We start from the raw sequence: 23,399 nt of genomic DNA, 5'->3' as shown, positions 1-23,399 counted from the left end.
TTACTCAACAGGCTTTCAGTTCTCTGATAGGATCTGATTTCCCCTATCTCAAGAATAGATTATTCTCTGCCCCCTGCCTTTCTCTTTTGAAACAGAAGATTCAAAGATGCAAATAAAGGTTCATGTCAGGGATTGAATGGAGCCAATCAGGATCAGACAATTAAAAAATAAAAATATTGCTAAAATTACTATGCAGAATTACCTAAGAGAAAACGAGATAGGAGTTATGTAATTTTCTTTTGAATGGATATGAGGAAATAGGAGGCTTCTGGGGCTAAAAGAGGATCTGGAGGAGGAAGAGCATTCTTTAGTGAGAGGAAAGATCAGGCTGAGGCAATGTGTCCACGATTGAGTGCAGTAGTCTAGGAGCTGGGCTACCTGGCTTGCATCAGGCCTGCCATCAGCTATGTGACTTTGGGTATCTCTCCCCTTCTCTGGCTCTTCAATTTTGTCAACATTTGAATATTGAGGAGGTGAGATTGGGGTCCTCTGAAGACCCTTCCATAAACAGCTGTTGGCAGTAGAGGGAAAATAAACACCAGGACAGAGGGTGGACAAAGGGAAAATTAAGTAATAAACAACCTATGTTGGGTCAACAGGATTTGCAGGCATGGGCTCCAGATGAACTAAGGTGCAGGGAAGTGACAGTAGCCCCCAAGCAAGAACAACCAGAAGGCAGTGCTTCTGCTGGCCCCATTCTTTAGTCCCGGTGGCAGCTTTCTGAGAGCTCCCTGGGGCCAGTCTCCTTGTCGTAGGTCAGATCTCTCCATATCCTTTGCACAGCTGTGTTATGGCATTTTGTTAAGCTATTGCTTGCAGAAGAATTTTACTGGAAAAATTGAGACCTTTTTCATTGTCAGGTCATTATATCTAGCTCAAGCCTTGACCTTGGTAATGCATCAGTTTTGTTCAGCTTTTTTTATATGAGAGTCCTTTGGGCGGTCATGTGACAAGAAAAACTAGATTGCATATATAATCTGCTTAAATTTGATCTTTACCTCCCATGCCTTTGGGGACAATGTCTCCCATCATAATCCTGTGACTCTGACAAGATCACAGCATGACTCCAGCCAGCAGAATCCTCCCTTGCTGTCCTACTGACCTTCCAGTCCTCTTGCGTTTCTCTATGCTCATGGTGCCGAGAAGAATTCAACAAAGTATAATGGAGTAAAAACCTTAAAAGAGGGGCTAAGAATGTGTTCCTCACCTTCAGAAGGAAGGTCCTAGCGTGGATCCCTGAAGTTTGGCCCTAGCTATCTGGTTTTTTTTTGTTGTTGTTGTTGTTGTTTGTTTGTTTTTTTCTCATAAATTCCTTGCCCAGACCCAATCTTTTCAGATTTTTTTTTTTTTTTTGGTACAGGGGACTGAACCCAGGGGTACTCCACCACTCAAACACATCCCCAGACCTTTTAATTTTAATTTTGAGACAGATAAATTCTCACTAAGTTGCTGAAGCTGACCTTAAACTTGCCATACTCCTGACTTCACCTCCTTGACTCCTTGGGGATAACAGGCACACATGCTTGGATCTTTATATTATCTTAAATTATAGAGGAGGACATTTCATGGGTGAAGAGACCCCACTCAAGCAAGTCCTTACATAACATTCCCTGTTTTCTACTTCTCACCTTTAAAAACCTGAAATCCTTTGATAAACATAAAACCCTCATGTTTCAACCTCTGAGTCTTTTAGACACTTCTTTTTCACTTTCCTATGACTTGCTAGAAAAGCACTCTCTCGTAAGTACTCCCACTAGCCAGGCAAAAATATTTTGACAAGCTTTCAGAGGTTTTTAATCACAAAATTATAGGTGTTAGGGAATTTTAAAAAATAAATTTACAGACTGCTTTTTCACACACAACACATACTCTTAATTCCAAAATATCATTATACAACCACCCTCTTCCAAGTAACAATCATTTACTTCTAAGGAAGGGCAAATGGATGATAAATTTCTTCCACTTGAATGGGTCTCATAGAAAATCATGTCTCAGTGGGAAAAAAATGATTCATAAATATCTCTGTAGGTAGTTGAGCCACAGAATTTGTTCAAGTTTCAAATTTCCCATGGATTTGGACAGGGATTAAGAGTTCATAGAGGTTTTAGACTAGTGAAAAGAGGGTCAATGTGGAAGAAGAAGTATGTCTTAGAATATAGGGGTTCATCTCTCTCTTACACACACACACACACACACACACACACACACACACATACACCACACCATCTATACACATACCAAAAGCATAGTATTTATACTAGTTCAACAAAATGAGAGACTTCATTCTTCACTTGTCTTTCAGGGCTCTTAAATGAAAACAGCTTCCATTAGTGACCTATACGTCCGTGCAACTTTAATCTGTTCACTCTTTCTCTCTACTTCTGTTTTCCCAATTTCAATCTGAGTGTGTTGTTGTTTTTAGTACTCCCTCCCGGAGATGCTACATGCTCCTAATTCCCCACCTTTGGCTTGGGGAGCTGTTCTTTGTTTATCTGTCTTACATGCTAGAATTTCCCATAGGAAGCTACTTTGAGGGGAGAAAAAGGTTTAACAAATATTAAGAAGCATGTGATCAGATTATCTATAAAGGTCCTTCTAGATTTCTAAAGGGCCAGAAGCTCTAGAAAGCAAATGCCAAACCAATGTGTTGAAGAATGAAGGAAGAATGTATAATATTTCAGCCTTTTATTTTATTTATTCAACAAATATTTATTTATACCTAGGTTCAACAAAGCTTTACCAAGCATCTCGAAGAAGAGAAGTGGTTTCTAGGTTTCTTGATTTTTTTTTTTTTTTTTTAGTTTAGTAAAATGAGTTTGAGTGTGGGGAAGACTGTCAGTCCTAAGTGCTCTAAGATTATAATATCTAGCTAGCTAGCTATCCATATAGCTATATACATACATATATATATATATATACATACACACACACATACACATACATAAAGCAGTCATGAAAATTTCATAATTTGAAAGAAATACAAGAACAACTTTTTTATTATTCTAATTAGTATGACAGCAGAATGCATTTCAACTCACTGTACACAAATGGAGCACAGCTTTTCATTTCTCTAGTTGCACACAATGCAGAGTCACACCATTCGTGCAATCATACATGTACATAGGGTAATAATGTCCATCTCATTCCACCATCTTCCCCATCCCCATACCCCCTCCCCTCTCCTCACTCGCCTCTGCCCAATACAAAATTCCTTGAAAGCTGTTTTTACATACATCAGGCCACATTGCCACAGCAACTTAGGATAGCAAACTTGTTGCTGTTGATATTTTGGGCCAAATAATTCCTGCTGTGGGAGGCTGCCCTGTGGATGGTGGCATCCTTTTTGCTTCATTTACTGTGTGTCAGTGGCATCCTACCCCTCCCACTTTTTTTTTTTTTAAAGAGAGAGTGAGATAGGAAAGAGAGAGAGAGAATTTTTTAATATTTATTGTTTAGTTCTTGGCATACACAACATCTTTGTTGGTATGTGGTGCTGAGGATCGAACCCGGGCCGCACGCACACCAGGCGAGCGCACTACCGCTTGAGCCACATCCCCAGCCCCCCCTCCCACTTTTAATCAACAAAATGTCTCTGTGTATTCCCAACTGTTCCCCCCAAATACACAAGAGTAAAATTGCCTCTGGCTGACAACCCCAGTAGTAAGTAATTCTATATTATATGTTATTTCCTCAAGGTAGGGACAATTCAGGTTCATTTTTATGGCTAGCTAAAAGTAAGTAATGCCTAGAAAATAGTGGTTAAATTACATATGCAAGATCTGAAGTGTTGATGCATATTCCCATCATCCTTCATTTAACAGTTTTATGTTTCTAACGATTGAAACACTTGCTCAGACAGCTAATCAACCAACATTTTCCAATTCAGTATTGCCAACAGGAACTGTTGTTACACTCAAGATGTGACTTTTTCTTCAAGGAATTTAGTTAGTGTATAAGAGGAGTTATTGATTGTGAGGTGGAAGTATAATAAGTAACAAAAGTAATATGGAGAAAAGGTCACAAGAAGGACCATTAATAGTTATTATAGAAGTTGAACTCAGGTAGAAATATTGGACTGGAATGTTGAGTTAAGGCTTTGAAAAATAATAGGATAGACCCATGAAGATGGTTGGGAAAGAGTTGTAGAATGAAAGGGAAACAAAGAAGGAGATATGGAGGTACCAAATATTGGAATGAAGGATAAGAAATAGAGGTCATCCCATTCTTTTGTACACTGAGATCTGAAAAATGCTGCTATAACAGCAGTTTGAACTTGGGATATGTAGCTGTTGCAAATTTGGGTTGGAAATGGAATCTCACTTCTTGTTTTAACTTTTGACAGCATGGGAAATATATAAAACAGCTTGACAGTATTTGAGATTCAAATGTAAGTTGTCATTGAAATGACTTTTCTGCAAAATAAGGTTTACATATGAGCACAGTTTTACTTTGCTATTTTTGGTTGAATTCATTAAGAAACATTATCAAGTCTGTAGCAAAAGCTAATTTCCAAAGCTATTCAAGGTCTAGTAATAGTCATTGAGGGCAGTTCTCATTCAGAAATTTTCAGTTTCAGCCCTATGTTGAAAAAGGGCACTAACAACTAAAAATGTTTCTGCCCTTCCCCATGTGTTTAGGAAATTAAGAATGGTCAACTTCTATTTCTCAACAAAAATACATAAAATTTCCAATAGTTACATCAGTAAGAACATTTTAAATTCACTGTTTCAACCTGTTCACAACACAAAATTAAATTACAATGCTCAAAGTAACTGGTGTTGAATAGCATAATGAATAATAGGTTTAAGGTTATATTTTTTAAAATTTATGAATTTATCTATAACAGCAGTTTGAACTTGGGATATGTAGCTCCTTTTCTAGTCAAAACGCTTTTTTTTTTTTTTTAAAAAACCATTATCACCTTGGCAGATTCCACTTCGGATTGTATAGAATTAGTGACTTTCTCAAGTTCTTTGAAAATATTCTTACCTGTGGTTGTTCCACACAAACTAGTAAAAGTTTAAGTCACATCAAATGGTGCATGAAACTTTCAAATCAATAACTGAGCAGTATCAGTAACATGTGTGAATGCCTCAAAAGCCAAGGAAAACTTAAAAAAATAATTTGCTTCCATTTTAAATTTATTATCGATTTTTCTCCTGATGTCAATTTGTCTTCATTTGTATCCCCTTTCATGTTTTTTTTCTTTAAATTTAAAATTACATATTAGGACAGGTATTGGCCATTCTAGGAAATATTTACCAGTTAGTTACTGGGTGTTTTGTTTAAGTACATTTAAAGCTTATTTTTAATATGAAAAAATTTTCTGTTATAACATTGTTTTGATCATTTTCTTTTGGGACACTATTAATATTCTATTTTATTTCTCTTGCTAGTCTTATTTTTCTCACTGTCTTTAAATTATTTTCCTTTTCCTTTTTCTTAGTTTCTATTTAATTTGTTGTATTTTTTCTGTCAAAATTAAAGAATTGATATGAATATATTGTTACTATCTAATACTCAAATTCCATTCAAATGTGTTCAGTTTACTTAATAATGTTCTTTAGAGCAAAATAAATCCCTTCTGGACTGTTTGTAGAGGATTTATTTATTACATTTAGTCTCCTGCTATCTGGAACCATTTTCTAGTCTTTCCTTGACTTGTAGGACATTAGCATTTTTAAAGATGACTACTTAGTTTTTGTTGTTGTTGTTGTTGTTGTTAGTGCATCATAGTTATACATAACAGTGAGGTTCATTTTGATATAATCATAATGCAACAGTTTGCAACGTAACACAATTTTCTCCATTTCAACTCCTTGTACTTCCTCTTTCCCTTTCCTCCTCCCTCTCTATGACCCCTTCCTCTACTCTATTGGTCTTCCTTCTATTTATTATTAGTTATTTTGTACAATGCCTCTCAATTTAAGCTTGTTAATATTTTCTACACATCTTGAATTAGTTTTTTTGCAGCATTGGCAGTGAAAACCAGAATCTACGCTGAACTTTTAAAACATTCCATCTTGTGGCACATTTGAGATTTGACTACTAAATTAAGATATTGCCTGCCAGCTTTCTCCATTATGAGATATGTTTTATTCTCAAAGTATTTTGTAAGGAGCTATTTTCTTTTCTTTCTTTTTCCACACTTTTACTGGTGTATTATAGTTTTACATATTAATGGGATTTGTTGTGACATTTTTGTACATGCACATAATATAACAGCATAATTTTGTGCATATCACTTCCCAGTACTTACCTGCTTCCTCCCATCTTTCATTCCCTGGTACCTCTCCTCTGCCAATCTTCCTTTGATGTTTTAGAAGATCCACTACTACCTTTCTTATCCTTTTTCCTCTCTAGCTTCCACATATGAGAAAAAAACATGACTCTTGACTTTCTGAGTTTCACTTATTTTGCTTAACATGATCATATCTAGTTCACCCATTTTACTGCAAATGCCATAATTTCTTATGGCAGAATAAAATTCCATTTGTGTGTGTGTGTGTGTGTGTGTGTGTGTGTGTGTGTGTATCACTATTCAACTTTATTTACTTTTTTGCCTTTATACATGAACTTTGTTTTTTTTTGCATTACAATTCTTATTACACATATATACCATAATTTTTCGTATCCCTGTTTATATCTGTAAAGTTTTTGATACCCAATTTGAGTCTTCATACATGTACTTTGGATAATGATGTCCATCACATTCCACTGCCCTTGCTAATCCCCTGCCCCCTCCTTTTCCCTCCCACCCCTCTTCTAAGGATTAGAATTCATCTAATCCTTCCATGCCCCCCACCCCCACCCCAGTATGAATCAGCCTCCTAATATCAGAGAAAACATTCAGCATTTGTTTTTTGGGGATTGGCTAAATTCACTTAGCATTATCTTCTCCAATGCCATCCATTTACCTGCAAATGCCATGATTTTATTCTCTTTTAATGCTGAGTAAAATTCCATTGTGTATATATGCCACATTTTTTTAATCCATTCATCCACTGAAGGGCATCTGGGTTGGCTCCACAGTTTAGCTATTGTGAATTGTGCTGCTATAAATATTGATGTGACTGTGTCCCTGTAGTATGCTGTTTTTAAGTCCTTTGGGATTAGTCCAAGGAGAGGGATAGCCGGGTCAAATGGTGGTTCCATTCCCAGATTTCCAAGGAATCTCCATACTGCTTTCCCTATTGGCTGTACCAATTTGCAGTCCTACCACCAATGTTTGAATGTACCTTTTTCCCCACATCCTCTCCAACACTTACTATTGTTTGTCTTCATAATAGTTGCCATTCTGACTGGAGTGAGATGATATCTTAGAGTAGTTTTGATTTGCATTTCTCTAATGGTTAGAGATGATGAACATTTTTTCATATATTTGTTGATTGTATATCCTCTTCTGAGAAGTGTCTGTTCAGGTCCTTGGCCCATTTGTTCATTTGTTGATTGGGTTATTTTTTGTTTGTTTGTTTTTTTGTTTTTTGTTTTGTTTTGGGTTTTTTTGGTGCTTAGCTTTTTGAATTCTTTATATACCCTAGAGATTAGTGTTCCATCTGATGTGTGAGGGGTAAAAATTTGCTCCCAGGATCTGGGCTCTCTGTTCACCTCACAGATTGTTTCTTTTGCTGAAAAGAAACATTTTAGTTTGATTCCATTCCACTTATTGATTCTTGTTTTGTTTTTAATTCTTGTGCTATAGGAGTCTTATTAAGGAAGTTGGGGCCTCATCCCACATGATGAAGATTAGGGCCTATTTTTAATTCTATTAGATGCAGAGTCTCTAGTTTAATTCCTAGTCCTTGATCCATTTTGAGCTAAGTTTTTTGCAAAGTGAGAGATAGGAATTTAATTTCATTTTGTTGCATATGGATTTCCAGTTTTCTCAGCACCATTTGTGAAGATGCTATCTTTTCTCCAGTGCATGTTTTTGGCACCTTTGTCTAATATAAGATAATTGTAGTTTTGTGGGTTAGTCTCTGTGTCCTCTATTCTGTACCATTGGTCTACCAGTCTGTTTTGGTGCCAATACCATGCTGTTTTTGTTACTGTTGCTCTGTAGTTTAGTTTAAGTTCTGGTATAGCGATGCCACCTGCTTCACTCTTCCTGCTAAGGATTGCTTTAGCTATTTTGGGTCTCTTATTTTTCCAGATGAATTTCATGATTGCTTTTTCTATTTCTATGAGGAATGCCATTGGGATTTTGATCAGAATTGCATTAAATCTGTATAGTGCTTTTGGTAGTATGGTCATTTTGATAATATTAATTCTGTCTATCCAAGAGCAAGGTAGATCTTTCCATCTTCTAAGGTCTTCTTTGATTTCTCTCTTTAGGGTTCTGTAGTTTTTATGTATACCACATTTTCTTTATCCATTCATCCACTGATGGATACCTAGGCTGGTTCCATAATTTCACTATTGTGAATCATGCTACTATAAACATGAGTGTGTGTGTGTGTGTGTCTGTTTATATATATATATATATATATATATATATATATATTAATTACTGTAGTAATATGACTTTAATTCTTTAGGGTAGATACTGAGGAGTGGTATAGCTGGGTCATATGGAGTTTCCATGACTAGTCCTTTGAGGATCCTCCATACTGATTTCCATGGCAGTTGTACTAATTTACAATTGCACCAATTGTCTAAAAGTGTTCCTTTTTCTCCACCTCCTCTCCAGAATTTATTGTTATTTGTGTTCTTGATGCCTGCCATTCTGACTGGTGTGTGATGAAATCTCAGTGTAGTTGTGATTTGTAGTTCTCTAATTGCTAATGATGTTGAACATTATTTCATGTATTTCTTGGTCATTTGTATTTCTTCTTTTGAGAAGTGTCTGTTTGATTCATTTGCCATTTTATTAATTGGGTTATTTGATTTTTTGATGTAAAGTATTTTGAGTTATTTATATATTTTAGATATTACTCCTCTATAAAAAGAGTATCCAGCAAAGATTTTCTCACATTCTGTAGATTCTTTCTTCATATTCCTTCATATTGTCCCATTTAATAGCTCTTGCCATTATTTTTTTTGAGTTTTAGGGGTCCTATTGAGAAAGTTATTGCCTGTGCCTAAAAGGTGGAGTGTTGACACTATGTTTTCTTCTAGAAGTTACATAATTTCTGGTTGAATTCCAAGATCTTTGATATACTTTGAGTTGATTTTTGTGCAGGGTGAGAGATAAGTGCCTAATTTTATTCTTCTACTCATGGATAACCAGTTGTCCCAGCACCATTGGTTAAAAAGACATTCCTTCAACGTATGTTTTTTGGCACTTTTATCAAGGATAAGATGAATGTTTCTGTGTGAGCTTGTCTCTGTGTCTTCTGCTCTGCACCATTGATCTATATATCTTGTTTTATGCCAGTATCATGAAGTTATTTTTACTATAGCTCTGTAGTATAATTTGAAATCAGGTATTGTTATGCCCCCAGCATTTCTTTTTTGGCTTTACATTGCCTTTGGCTCTTCTGGATCTTTTCTTTTTTCAAATGGATTTTAAGACTTCTTTTTCCTAGATCTGTAAAGAATGTTTTTGGTATTTTGATGGGGATTGCACTGAATCTGAATATTGCTTTTGATAATATGGCCACTTTAACAATATTAATTCTGCTTATCCATGAACATGGAAGTCTTTCCATCTTCTGAAATCTTTTTCAATTTCTGTCTTCAATGTTCTATATTTTTAATTGTAGAGGTCTTTCACCTCCTTAGTTAGATGTATTCCTAGTTTAATTAATTAATTAATTTTGTTGTTTTGTTTTTAAGGCTATTGTGAATGGAATTGTTTTCCTGATTTCTCTCAGCAGATTCATTGTTGTCATATAGGAAAGCTATTGATTATTGCCTGTTGATTTTGTAACCCAGTACTTTGCCAAATTTGTTTATTAGCTCTAGCAGTGCTTTGGTAGAGTTGTTTTTAATCGTCTAGGTATAGGATCATGCCATCTGCAAACAGTGATAATTTGACTTCTTCCTTTTAAATTTTTATCCTTTTTATTTTCTTCTCTTGCCTAATTGTTCTGGCTAGAATTTCTAGCACTCTATTAGAGTGGTAAGAGTGGAAATCTTTGTCTTGTTCCAGATTTTAAAGGAAATGCTTTCATTTTTTCCTCATTTACTAAGAGGTTGACTTTGGGTTTTTCACACATAGCCTTTTGTTGTTAACATAGGTTCCTCTACCCCTAATTTCTTCACGTTTTTTGTTTTAAATCATTAATGAGTGCTAAATTTTGTTGAAGGCTTTCTCTATTCTCTGAATGTATTGAGATTACTAAGTGATTTTTATCCTAATTATTTTAATGTGATTAATTACATTTTTTGACTTGAACATATTAAACCATCCTTGCATCTCTGGAATAAAACCAACTTGGTTGTGGTGTACAATCTTCTAAATATGTCACTGAACATGACTTGCTAATATTTTATTAAGTATTTTTTCATCTAAGTTCATCAGGGACATTGGTCCTTAGTTTTCTTTCCTTGTTCTGTCTAGTTTTGGTCTGAGTGTGATATTCATAGAATATGAATATTCATAGAATGAATTTGGAAGTGGTTCATCCCCTTCTATTTCATGGAATAATTGGAGTATTGGCATTAATTTTTCTTTAAAGGTTTGGTGAAATTCAGCTAAGAATCCATCTGGTCCTGGTTTTTTCTTTATTGGAAAGCTTTTTTATTCTGCTTGTATCTCATTACAAGTTATATATATATGTTTAGATTTTCTATGTCCTCTTGATTCAGTTTTGGCAGATACTTGTCTAGAAATGTATTCATTTCTTCTAGATTTTCTAATATATTGGAGTATAAGTTTCCACAATTTATACATTTATAATGATCTGCTGGATTGCTGAGATATCTGTAGGGATTTCTCCTTTTCATCTCCAATTTTATTAATTTGGTTTTTCTCCCTTTTTTATTAGTTTGGCTAAAGGCTTATCAATCTTGTTTATCTTTTCAAAGAACCAACTCTTTGTTTCATTAATCCTTTTTTTTTTTTTAATTCTCAAGTTCATTGATTTTGGCTCCAATCATAATAATTCCTTTCCTTTGACTGGTTTTGGAATTGGTTTGTTCTTCTTTTTCAAGGCCCTTTATAGTCATGATTAGGTTGTTTATTAGGGATCTTTCTGATTTTCTTACTTAGGCACTTATTACTATAAACTTTCATCTTAGAACTGCCTCTATAGTGTCCCAGAGATTTTGGTATATTGTATCAATATTATTATTTGAGTCTGAGAATTTTTAAATTTCTCCTTTTATTTCTTCTATCACCCATTTGTAATTTAAAATAGAATTGTTTAGGGGGCTGGGGATGTGGCTCAAGCAGTAGAGCGCTTGCCTGGCATGTGTGCAGCCCGGGTTCGATCCTCAGCACCACATACAAACAAAGATGTGTCCGCCAAAAACTATACAATAAATATTTTTAAAAATTCTCTCTCTCTCTCTCTTAAAAAATAGTATTGTTCAATCTTCACATGATAATATAGTTTCTCTAGGGTTTGGTCATGTTGATTTCTAATTTCATTCAATTATGATCTCATGAGATGCAAGGAATGAACATGATTTGCTAATATTTTATTAAGTAGTTTTTCATCTAAGTTTATTAGGGATATTGGTTCGTAGTTTTCTTTCCTTGTTCTGTCCTTATCTGGTTTTAGTCTGAGTGTATTTTTTTTAAGCGTTCCTTTTTGGCTAAAATATGGTCTAAGGCGGTTCTATAGCCACTGAGAAGAAAGTGTACTCAGCTGTTTTTTTGACGGGTGGGGGTTACTAGGGATTGAACTCAGGGGTACTCAGCCACTGACCCACATCCCCAGCCCTATTTTGTATTTATTTAGAGACAGGATCTCACTGAGTTGCTTAACACCTCACTTTTGCTGAGGCTGGCTTTGAACTCACTATCTTCCTGCCTCAGTCTTCCAAGCAACTGGAATTACAGGCATGCACCACTGTGCCCAGCTTTTATTCAGCTCTTTTGGATGTAATATTCTGTAGATGTGCATTAGATTCATTTGATGTATAATGTTTCAGGCCCAAAGAGTCTGTACTATATGACCTATCTAATGGTGAGAAAGATGTGTTGAAATCACCCAATTTTACTGCATCTATCCGAGGCTTCAATTTGAGTTGTATTGCTTTGATGTAATTAGTGGCACACATGTTTGGGGCATAAATATTTATTATTATTATATTTTCTTGTTGGATATTTTTCTTTACCAATATGAAATGACTTTCTTTGTCACTTATGAGTAATTTTTCTGTGAAATCTGCTTTGTCAGATATGAGAGTGGCTACTCCCACTTATTTGGGTGCTTCATTTTCATGCTATATAAGTTTTTATCCTTTCACTTTCAGCCTGTGGCTATCTTTGCCTTTAAGGTGAGTCTCTTGCAAACAACATATAGCTGGTTCTTGTTTTTAAATGCATTTTGCCGGCTTATGTCTTTTAATTGGAGAGTTGAGACTATTTACATTAGATGTTATTATAGAGATGTTTATTAATTCCTGCCATTTTGATTTATTTATTATGTTTAATTTGGTCCCATTTCTCATTTTCATAGCTACCCTTCAAATGGGATTTGTTGTTTTGTGAGCTCTAAGGTTTGTTTTTTACTTCTACTGTGTGCAGTATTTCTTTAAGTTCTATAATGCTGGTTTAGTAGTCATGAATTCTTTTAGTTTCTGCTTGTCTTGGAAGGTTTTTATTTTGTCTTCAATATTGAATGATGGTTTTTCTGGATTTCTTGGTTGATGGTCATTTTTTTCAGGACTTGAAACACATCATTCCATGCCCTCCTGGCTTGTAGAGTTTGTGTTGAGAAATCAAAAGTGAGTTTTAGTCTCTTTCCTCTAAATGAGAACTGAGGTTTTTAGAATTCTCTCTTTGTTCTATCAGGCATTTTAATTTTAATATTTTGTGAAGAGGTTCTTTTTGATCTTGTCTACTTGGGGTTCAGAATGCCTTCTGTATCTGGATGTCCATCTCATTCTGGTTTGGAATTTTTTTTAGTTATTATTATCCTGAAAAATTTATTTATTCCATTAGCCTGCATTTCACAGCCCTCCATAATTCCAATGATTCTAATATTTGGTCTCTTCATGTTTTCTGAGAGTTCTTATATATTCTGATTGTGGTTAGTGTATATTTTTCTCTTTAATAGCATATGAATGTTCAGTGCTGCCCACTTTGTCTTCCAGCTCAAGATCCTGTCTTCCACATGGCCTACTCTATCAGAAAGACTTTCATCTTATTTGATTTATTGTGTCTTTCATTCGTAAGATTTCTGATTCTTTCATTTCTGAGATTTTTTGGTTCTTCTTCAATATTCAATCTCTTTATTGAATTTCTTATTCACATTCTGTACTGACTTCCTTAATTCATTCAGTTGCTTTTCTGTGGAATTCATTAATCATTATTATAATGACTCCTTTGAATTTATTATTTAATATTTAATCCACTTCAATATTTTGGAGGTCATTTTCTGATAAATTATGAACTATAAGAGGTGTTGTGTTAGCTTCTTCCGATTTCTTGTATTTATGTGTTGGATTTTTTGCATCTGTTGGAAGGGATTTCTCTTCTACTCTTGTGTTTGAACTTTCATAGGACAGTCTTTACTTGGCAAAGTATCCTAGAGTGATCTGGATTGAGACCTCTCATAGCTGTGGTGTCATAGCCTTTGTGTTATTTCTTTCTGTTTTTTTGCTATAGCAATGAATATCCATAGGTGAGACCTAGGGGCCCATCCCTAGTTGTTTCTACTTGGGTTCTTCTTGAGCTGTATATTAACAGTGAGAGCAAGGGCTGGGAGTTACTCCTTCCTCTTTTTGTTTTGCTTACCAGTGGCCTAAGACAGAGCCAGTTCAAATAATTCTCAGCTTCACATCTTCCCAGTATGAGGTAGGATGGGCTGGGAAGTACTTTCAGTTGGAGTTCTGTCTACTAATATTATGATTTGTTTGATGAGCAAAGCATCCTAGATTTGTCCAGTGGGAATTCCTTAAAGATAGCTTCTAAAGGAGAAGACAAAGAGGGAGGGAGGGAGGGAGGGGGGAGAGAGAGAGAGAGAGAGAGAGAGAGAGAGAGAGAGAGAGAGAGAGAGAGAGAATGTGAGTGTGGGCTTCCATGTCCTCTTGAGTTGACCTCATCACTCCTTTGGACACTTCCATATTTTCATGCACAACAATATGTTTCAGGCTCATAAGGTACTCACCTTGCCTCAGATAAGGAATCATTAATTTCTCCAAGGAATTCTGGTTTTATTCAGTAGAGAATGGCATTTAAAACACTAAGAACTGAGTACTAGGTGTGTTGTCACTGGTGTGTCACTTCTCTCAGGGGAGAGACCTAGGGTGTATAATCATATTCTCACTCACACACAGATCTGTAGTTATTTCTATATCCATATATATATTTTGAAAATAATGAGTTCATACCCCTTCAATTTCAATCTACCTCTATAGGTTTCATTTTACTTTCCTTCCTTTTCATTTTATAGTGTGTCCTTACTCTTTGATAGGCCTGACCTTGACGTGTTTATGTATTTGATACATTTCTATATATTGAGCCGATCTCTAATTTTCTACTCCCTTTTCTGCCTCTTTGCCATGCCAACCCCCAATTTGAATGCTCTCCTCATTTTTCCAAGTCTTAGATCTAAATGACTCTATCCTCATTTACTGGGTCTCTGATATGCCCCCTGGGCTCCTGCTCCCCAGACTCTCCTCACTTGCCCATACACCTAATCCAGGTCATGCACACCTGTGCACACACAGAAAGGTGAATATTTCACATAAATGCGTATTATGCTTGATCTTGTCATTAATTTTCAGACTGAATTGTTTGAGGAGAGCACATTTTTAAAAATTATTTCCAGAGATGTCTTGGCTCTTGTTTAATTTCCTCCACATAATTTCGATTTAACATCTGAGCTTTTTTCTATTTCAGATTTGTGCTGTTCTTTCAAAAGTGAAAATGCTTTTCTTAGTATGTAATAGTTTATCTTATAATTTTAGTTTTCATCTGCTTCATAGGCACCTTTTTTGTGTATTTGCATAGCCAGAGTATTTTAAGTTTTTTTTTTCAGTATTTGCTCTTATAATTTGTACCTTATGGGATTAAATTGTATTCATTTTTATTTTGCATGTTTAAATAAGGTGGGACTTCTTGGGCTATTAAAGGGAGTTTACTGTTGGATGGGAGGGATGATGTAAGGTCTTCCCAAGTCTTAGATTTAAATGACTCTCTCCTCTGTAGCGACCAGGAAAAGTTTAAAATAAGCTCTCTATGTGGTCAGGTTGGATTCAAGGAAGTTCTTAGACGCTGTTTTTCATCTCCAAACAAAAAGGTCATTGCTTTTGGTTCTCTAAGATGTTTCATATTTTAGAGGCAATTATGGACAGCTGCTTCTCCTTGAGATTTGTAGTGAATATTCTCCCTTCACAGCTTTGACAGCTCTTCTTTTGATATAACCAAGGAGCACAGGTGTTTTCTAGTTTTGTTTTGGAGAGGATTTTTTTTTCCTCACTTCTAATGTTGCTGTCAACTTATTACTGAACCAAGTGAGCAAAGACATCCTTACATCACCATCTTACAATTCCTCAATGCTTGTTCAGTGTTGTGTTAGTGTTCTTCATAAATAGAAATTCATTATTTCCCCTAAAACCTACCCATTTTTTTTATCCATAATTACTGATATTTTTGGAGGAGGGTACCAGGGATTGAACTCAGGGGCACTCGACAACTGAGCCACATCCCCAGTCCTATTTTGTATTTTATTTAGAGATCAGAGTCTCACTGATTTGCTTCACACTTTGTTTTTCCTGAGGCTGGCTTTGAACTTGTGATCCTCCTGTCTCAACCTCCCAATATACTTACTGATTTTATAGTTATTATTACAAATAGTTATTTTATTATAAGAACAATTACTGATTTTAAGAATCAGATTCTTAAAAGTCTCTGGTTACAAGAATATTCATGCCTTTTATTTTTATTTTGTATATGAAAATATTTATTTCTCTAATCCTACTGAAGTTAATTCTTGTGTAAGGTTTAAATTAAATATCTAAATACTGATTTTTGTAAATGGTCACTCTATTTTCCTTTTACCATATTTCTCTTTCTCTCACTAGGATTTAACTTAATAATAATTTAATATATTAAATTATGATCCATACTTTTATATCTCAGTGTACTATTTTACCTAATCATTTATCATTTTTGTTTCAGCATCCATGTTTTAATTTATCATATCTTGAATTTATTTTATTGCATGACGGAAGTAAGTTTATCTCCTCATTTTATTTCTCTCAGACTCAGCTATTTCAGACCTTTTCAAGGTACTTTGCTAAATTTATTGATATTTCTAAACCCTTGAGGTCTTCTCAGAAACATGGAACTCATTTCCTATTTGTCAGTATTTTATTAAAATTTTTCTGATTTCTTCATAGTTCTCATTACTAAAATATGATTTTCATTCTTATTCCTTTATGTATTATCTCAATAGATGCTACAACTATGGTGAAAAATTTAATAGAAGGTAAGGCTGACCTTGTGGAATTAATTGGAAAGATGGCCATTAAAATTCATTTAAAGGCTTTAAGTATTAAGAACTATCTGTTCCTTGAATACTTAAACGAAATTCCATTAAAACCAACAGGACTTATGCCATGTTGTGGGAGGGCTTCATTTGCATTTAAAAAATGTTTTTAATAGATTTTTTTTAGGGCACAAGAGAGACAAAATCATCCACTTAATTCAGTCACTTAATAAACATCATATGCCAGCTCTACGCAGTGTTAGGAAGACTGGGACAAGCCATGTTCTTTGTTTCTTAGAGTCTCGGGAATTTATTTTGACTGATTAAACTGGAAAATATTCAGATGTTAAATAATAATTAAACTGGCAAAAATAGTCTGAGTTCAAATTCTTTTAACAAATCCTTCTTTTGATATTATCAGAACTTAAAAGAATTCTGGTAGATTGAGTGTTATCATTTTCACACGAGTCAATGATAAGCTTTCTATTTGAGTCCTCACCATATCTTTGTAAAGAATTATTTTTTTCAAGCTTATCCCACCCATCTAACCCAAGGATATTATACAATATTATTAATGCTGGTGATTCATTAGGTTAGTATTTGAAGGGCATGAAGAAAACTCAAATTGAGTCCCTGCATCCATCTCACACGTGTGAAATCACCTTTCTTAATTTATAAATCTTTTACAAATCCTTTACATCTGTTTACATATAAGATGAATTCATAATTATTTTTTCTTTGTTTCTCAAAATATCCAGTGCCATAGTTAGAGCAAAGATTAGTTCCTCTCTTTAGAAATGACAGTACTATGCTTAAACAGAATGATATAGATTCCAGCCTCCTCCCTGCAAATGTCAGGGTCTTTTCTCTGGACTAAGCTAAGGGTAATACCATTTGTATCTCCTAACAACTGTGAAGGAAGTAGTCTTCAGCTTACGTAGCTCCTACTATAGGGAGTGCTGATTTACCTGACCTAAATTCTTAGTATCCCTTAGAGTCCTTTTCTTCTCTATATCAGTGGCTCCCATCATTTCTTTTTGAAGATGAGCTGAAAAGAACCATGTATCATTCTTCCAACTTGAAATTTGGATCCTGACAAAGTAATTACATCATGATTACATCTTGTCTTACCTAGTTAAGCTTTCATTTTTACCCAATTTTTAAATTCATAATCAAACTCTATATTTTTTTATGTTAAGGAAGAGAAAGAAAATGCAGTCTATGTAATGAGAATAGTACAAAGAAATTACCGAGACACAATTTTCTGGTCTATTTTATATTTTATAATGAAAGGAGAACTATAAAATTAGTTAATACCTTTGGGATTGTAGTCTTTGAGTGAGATAACACTTCCAAGTGTAAGCTTATAATTATGGGAAGATAATAAACATATAATTCCTATGGAGAATTTTACACTGTCTTTATTGGAAAATATGTCATTCAGAAAAAAAATAAAACCTTGAAAATAAGCATGCAAGTTAACTTTAACAAATTTGTATATTGGGGCTAGGGATGTGGCTCAAGCGGTAGCGCGCTCGCCTGGCATGTGTGCGGCCCGGGTTCGATCCTCAGCACCACATGCAAACAAAGATGTTGTGTCTGCTAAGAACTAAAAAAAAAAAAAAAAATTGAAATTCTCTCTCTCTCTCTCTTTAAAAAAAAAAAACAAATTTGTATAAAGGTGAACATCCATTGACAAATACACAGATCTGGAAGCAGAACATTTCCAATGCCCACGGGCCCTATCTATACTTATCCCCAAATACAATCCCTTCCCCCCTAACAAATGTAACTATAGTAAATTTTATTATAATATCTTCTTTGATTTTCTTTATAGTTTTTTGTATACCTCTCCATCTTTAGATGCCATATGTACGTTTGATAATATTTTTGAATTTTATATAAGTGGGGTCATTCATTTGTGTTCAGTTTCTTTCATTCAACTTCATATTTGGGATTTATCCATATTGTAGTTTGTTAGTTTCCAATGCTGTTTTATAGTCTGTTATATGGGCACATTATGGTTTATTTAACTATTTACTGTTAGGAATATGTGGTTTATTTCCAGTGTTTGCTTTTAATGAATAATTCTGCTGTGTATATTCTCATCTGCTAAGGTTTGGATGTGGTTTGTCTCACAAAGGTCTTATGTTGGAAGCATGGTCCTCAGTATGGCAGTGTTGAGGTGGTGGAGACTTGAAGAGGTGCAGCCAGTGGAGAGGTTTAGGTCACAGGAGACTAGGGGAATTTTCATGAGATTCTGATTAATTCCAGTAGAGGGAGTTACAAAAGAGTAATCACGTCTTCGGAATCTCTCTGGCTTCCTGTCTTGCACATGATTTCTCTTTCTTACATGAACTCCCACCATTGTAATGCCATCTGCCATGAAGCCTTCACCAGAGCCAATCTGATGCCAGCACTATGCCTATAAACCTCCGTAGTTTCCTCTTCTTTGGAATTGTTGTTTTGGTGTGTACTTTCCATTATGACCCTTACTTTTTGTTTTGTTTCTAAAATTGCCTTGTATTCATGTGGCTTGACAAACTGTTCTTGGTTAAATATCTTTCATTCTCATCACCCAGACGTGAGGAGTGTTTCTGTGAAGGAGGTATGTGAGGTATTCAGGGGCAAACTATGTTTCTCATTTCAAGGTGCTCCCTCTTGTCAATTTAACAAAATATAGTATTATAAATATGTGATATATAATTTTGGACAAAATTGTTATGATTGTTAAATTTAAGGTATTTTCATTTTAGTAAAACAAAACAATCTTGGATTTGATCTACAATGTAAGAATATGTTTTTTCTGCACATATAGATTCTTCAGTGACTGTCACATATTAATAATTCAAAATTTAGGTGGTATGAAATTTAAGCGTAAATTTTTTTCTCAGTTTTGGAATATAATCTTTACAAAAATCTATGCAACCCGTTTATTTGACTTTATTTGTGAATTTCTGGTTACATATAAATAACTCTATTCTATATTCCATTCCTTGGTTGCTGTTCTTCCTGAAATAATTATTTGCAAATTATTTATTTAAAGCTTCTAGTACCCGTGACATTAATATGGAAAATATTTTTTATTTTACAGAGTTTCCTTTTAAAATTTTATTTTTTTATATATATGACAGTGGAATGCATTGCAATTCTTATTACACACATAGAGCACAATTTTTCATATTTCTGGTTGTATACACTAGAGTTTCCTTTTATTAGAGACTTTGAGAGTACTTTATAAGCATTGCCTGGTGGAGAATATTATTAGAAAAAGTCTACCAACAGCAAATAAAATTGTTTTTTTATATCATAATTGGGTAAATGAAAAAGAAAAACTAAAATCTTAGTAAGACTGAAAAACAAATCTAGTGATTTATCATTTATATTTATTCTGGACTCAAGCATTTGGATAAATTATTTGAAAACATTGAATATTAACTAGAAGGGAAATTTATAGAGTAAGAGAAAACAAGTGACACCGATTTATTGCAATACCCTCTGCAGTCCGAGGTGCTTAGAGATTAGCTCCATGTACAGAGAATATTTCAACCTGAGTCTTTAACCTATTGTAAAATCCATTGCTTACAAGTGTTCACAGAGACAAACATTATTCTATTCTCATAGGTCCATATATTATTGCTTGAACGCTTTCATGACAGCACAAGAGCACAATCAGTCAGTGTTGGACAAGGTCCTCTAGGGGGCAGCAGAGTAGCAGTTGCCATCTACTTGGTAGCTCCTGGATGAGTCTGAAGGAGTCCTGGGGTTGTGGGAAGAGCAGCCCTACAGGAAAATGACAATACAGGAGTAGAAAAATGTCAAGACGTCAGGATCAAGAAAATATAAAAATGTAAACATGTATGTTCTGGGGGCAGAAGTGTAAGCCCACTGGATGTGAGAACTAGATTTGTGCCAGTTACGTAAATAAAGGAATATTTATTTTTCATCAAATGTTTCTTAAGTCCCTGATCTGGGACCCTTGAGGGGCATAAGAAAGAGTGAATCTGCTCACTTTTGTATTAAGACTTATAAACAATGGATCCAACAAATATCCAGGAACACAGAGATCTTACAAGTCAACTGGGGAGAGGTGACACAGATCCTGTGTGAAAGGATCACTCATTAGCTCATTTAATACTTAATGTGGTAGGGAACAGGAAAAAAGACATTATTTTATTCTAGAATTAAGACTCCTGACTTCAAGTGCCTAAGTGAGAGTTTCCTAGAACCTCTCTACTCTTCCATTTGTACAGGACTACTACCTAGCACAGAATAGGCACTTGGTCAAGAGTTGTGAAATAAACAGATGAATGAGTCCCTCAATCAATTAGTTGGATTATATGAAACCAAAGACATTTGTGAGGGTTTCTAGCTCTGTATTTGCTCCAGCCGGACTCCCACCTAAATTGAATCTGAGCCTGTTGATATATGTGTAAGAAAGTCATAGGGGCGTGCTAACTGACAAGCACTCTGTTCTCTAGAGCAATCAGTGTACCGAGTAGTTCAGTGCCTGTGGTGGGAGAAATCAATGCCATTTTTGAAATGGCAAGCAGACTCACCACAGCTGAGGTTTTGAAGCCAGTTGCCTCAGGTCCTAAAAAGTCTCATTTGAGAGTCATTAGAGGGGTAGCATGATTGGAGGAATCTGCTGGTATGCCCCAGATCCTTACACAGTTGGAAAATGAAAATTGGCATTCTTAGCTTTGACAAGAAATGCTGAGTATGTACGGAGGTGCTTTTCCACCTGCATTCCTGCCTCAGCTATGAACTGCTGAGTGTGCTTGCCCATTCTGGGCAAGAGACGTCAATAGTTAAGGAATTTGTGTGCAATTGACCAAAAAGTATAGCAGAATGTGGTCCAAGGGACAGCTGGTTAGAGCTTCTGGTGTGGGCCTGTGGACTCCTTGGTGGCACAGTTCTCAAATCTATCATCACTGATAACTGACACTTTTGTCATTTTGTCAATGCTTATATATCTTTACTGAAATCTGAGCTACCTCAGTGGCTGTTCCAACAATGCAAATACCATTTGCATTATAACTGTTTTCAAACAATTGATATGAGAGGTTTTTTTTTAATTCAAAATTCACTATCACTCTTTTATTTTTCTTAAAGCTGGGGGTTGAACCTGGTGGGCCTTGTGCATGCTAGGCAAGAGCTCCACCACTGAGGTATACCCCAGCTCTTGCCATCACTTTTGTTAATGGAAGTTAGGGAAAAGTTGTCAATCTTTAAATGTAACTCCAACTTTTAAAATATTTATATGGTTGTGAAAAAATAATGACCTTAAATTTTTTATCTACTTTTGTGAATGGTTTCTCATCAATGATGACAATCAAGGATTGGAGAGTGGGGGAGAATGGGAAAAGGGGGACATTGGTCAATGGGTACAAAGTTACAAATAAGTTCTAGTGTTCTATTGTACAGCACAGTAACTAGAGTTAATAATAGTGTATCATGTGTTTCAAATTAGACAAAAAAGAGAATTTTAAATTTTCTCATCCAAAGAAATGATATTTTTTTTGGAGGGGGGGCTGCTACCATGGATTGAATTCAGGGACACTCAACCACGGAGCCACATCCAGAGCCCTATATTGTATCTTATTTAGAGATAGGATCTCACTGAGTTGCTTGGGGCATTGCCATTGCTGAGGCTGGCTTTGAACTTCTGAGCCTCAGCCTCTTGAGCTGCTGGGATTACAGGCATGTGCCATCATGCTTGGCTCAAAGAAATTGTAAATATGTGAAGTGAGTTTATGCTAATTAGCCTAATTTGATTGTGCTATACTACAACCATGTATTAAAACACCACATCTTACCCCGTGCATTATACCATTATTATTAGTTAATTCAAAAATTGGGGGTTGGGGTTGTGGCTCAGCAGTAGAGTGCTTGCCTAGCACGAGTGAGGCCCTGGGTTCGATGCTCAGCATCATATAAAAATAAATAAATAAAATAAAGGTATTGTGTCCAACTACAACTAAAAATAATATTAAAAAATTGAAGAGCTTATTATTAAGTCTCTTATCAGGAATTGACTAATTGACTGTCACTTACAGATTAAAACATGAATCAAAAATTTTATTCTTATTAAGAAAACTTCAACTTTCTAATAAAAAATTTTAAAGATTTTATTAGAAAATTTTTCAAATTTGTCTTTTCCTAATGTTATGTTAGTGTTCTTATAATTATATGTTCAAAAGAAAATCTAGAAAAAATTGTCACCAAATTATTTATATAAGCTCCAAAATCACCTAATTTTTTAAAATGTGACATACAAATACCATCACTTACTATAAGTTCAATATGTTCATGTACTGCCCCCTGCCAAGTTTAAAAAAGGAGGAAAACACTTTTAAATATTTGAGTTCAGTTAGGACACTTGACTTTTTTTAAACCTCCTGTAGAACTGTAATTTTTTTCTGTTTCTTTTTTTTAAGTTTTTTATTCTAATTTGTTATATATGCATTACAATTCAAATTACGTATATAGAACACAATTTTTCATCTCTCTGCTTGTATACAAAGTATATTCACACCATTCATGTCTTCTTCATACATGTATTTAGAGTATAAATTTGTTTTGAAATTTTTTATTTGTTCTTTTTACTTATACATGACAGTAGAATGTATTTGACATATCATATATACATGGAGTATAACTTCCCATTCTTGTGGTTGTACATGATGTGAAGCTACACTGGTCCTGTATGCATACATGAACATAGGAAAGTTATGTCTGGTTCATTGTATTGTCTTTCTCAGGGTAGTTTTAATTTGTATTTCTCTAATTTCTAGTGATTTTGAACATTTTTTCATGTATTGGTTGACCATTTATATTTCTTCTATT

The sequence above is a fragment of the Ictidomys tridecemlineatus genome, chromosome 3 (assembly GCF_052094955.1).
Source record: "Ictidomys tridecemlineatus isolate mIctTri1 chromosome 3, mIctTri1.hap1, whole genome shotgun sequence".
Lineage (NCBI taxonomy): Eukaryota > Metazoa > Chordata > Mammalia > Rodentia > Sciuridae > Ictidomys > Ictidomys tridecemlineatus.
Note: the sequence above shows the minus strand (reverse complement) of the source record.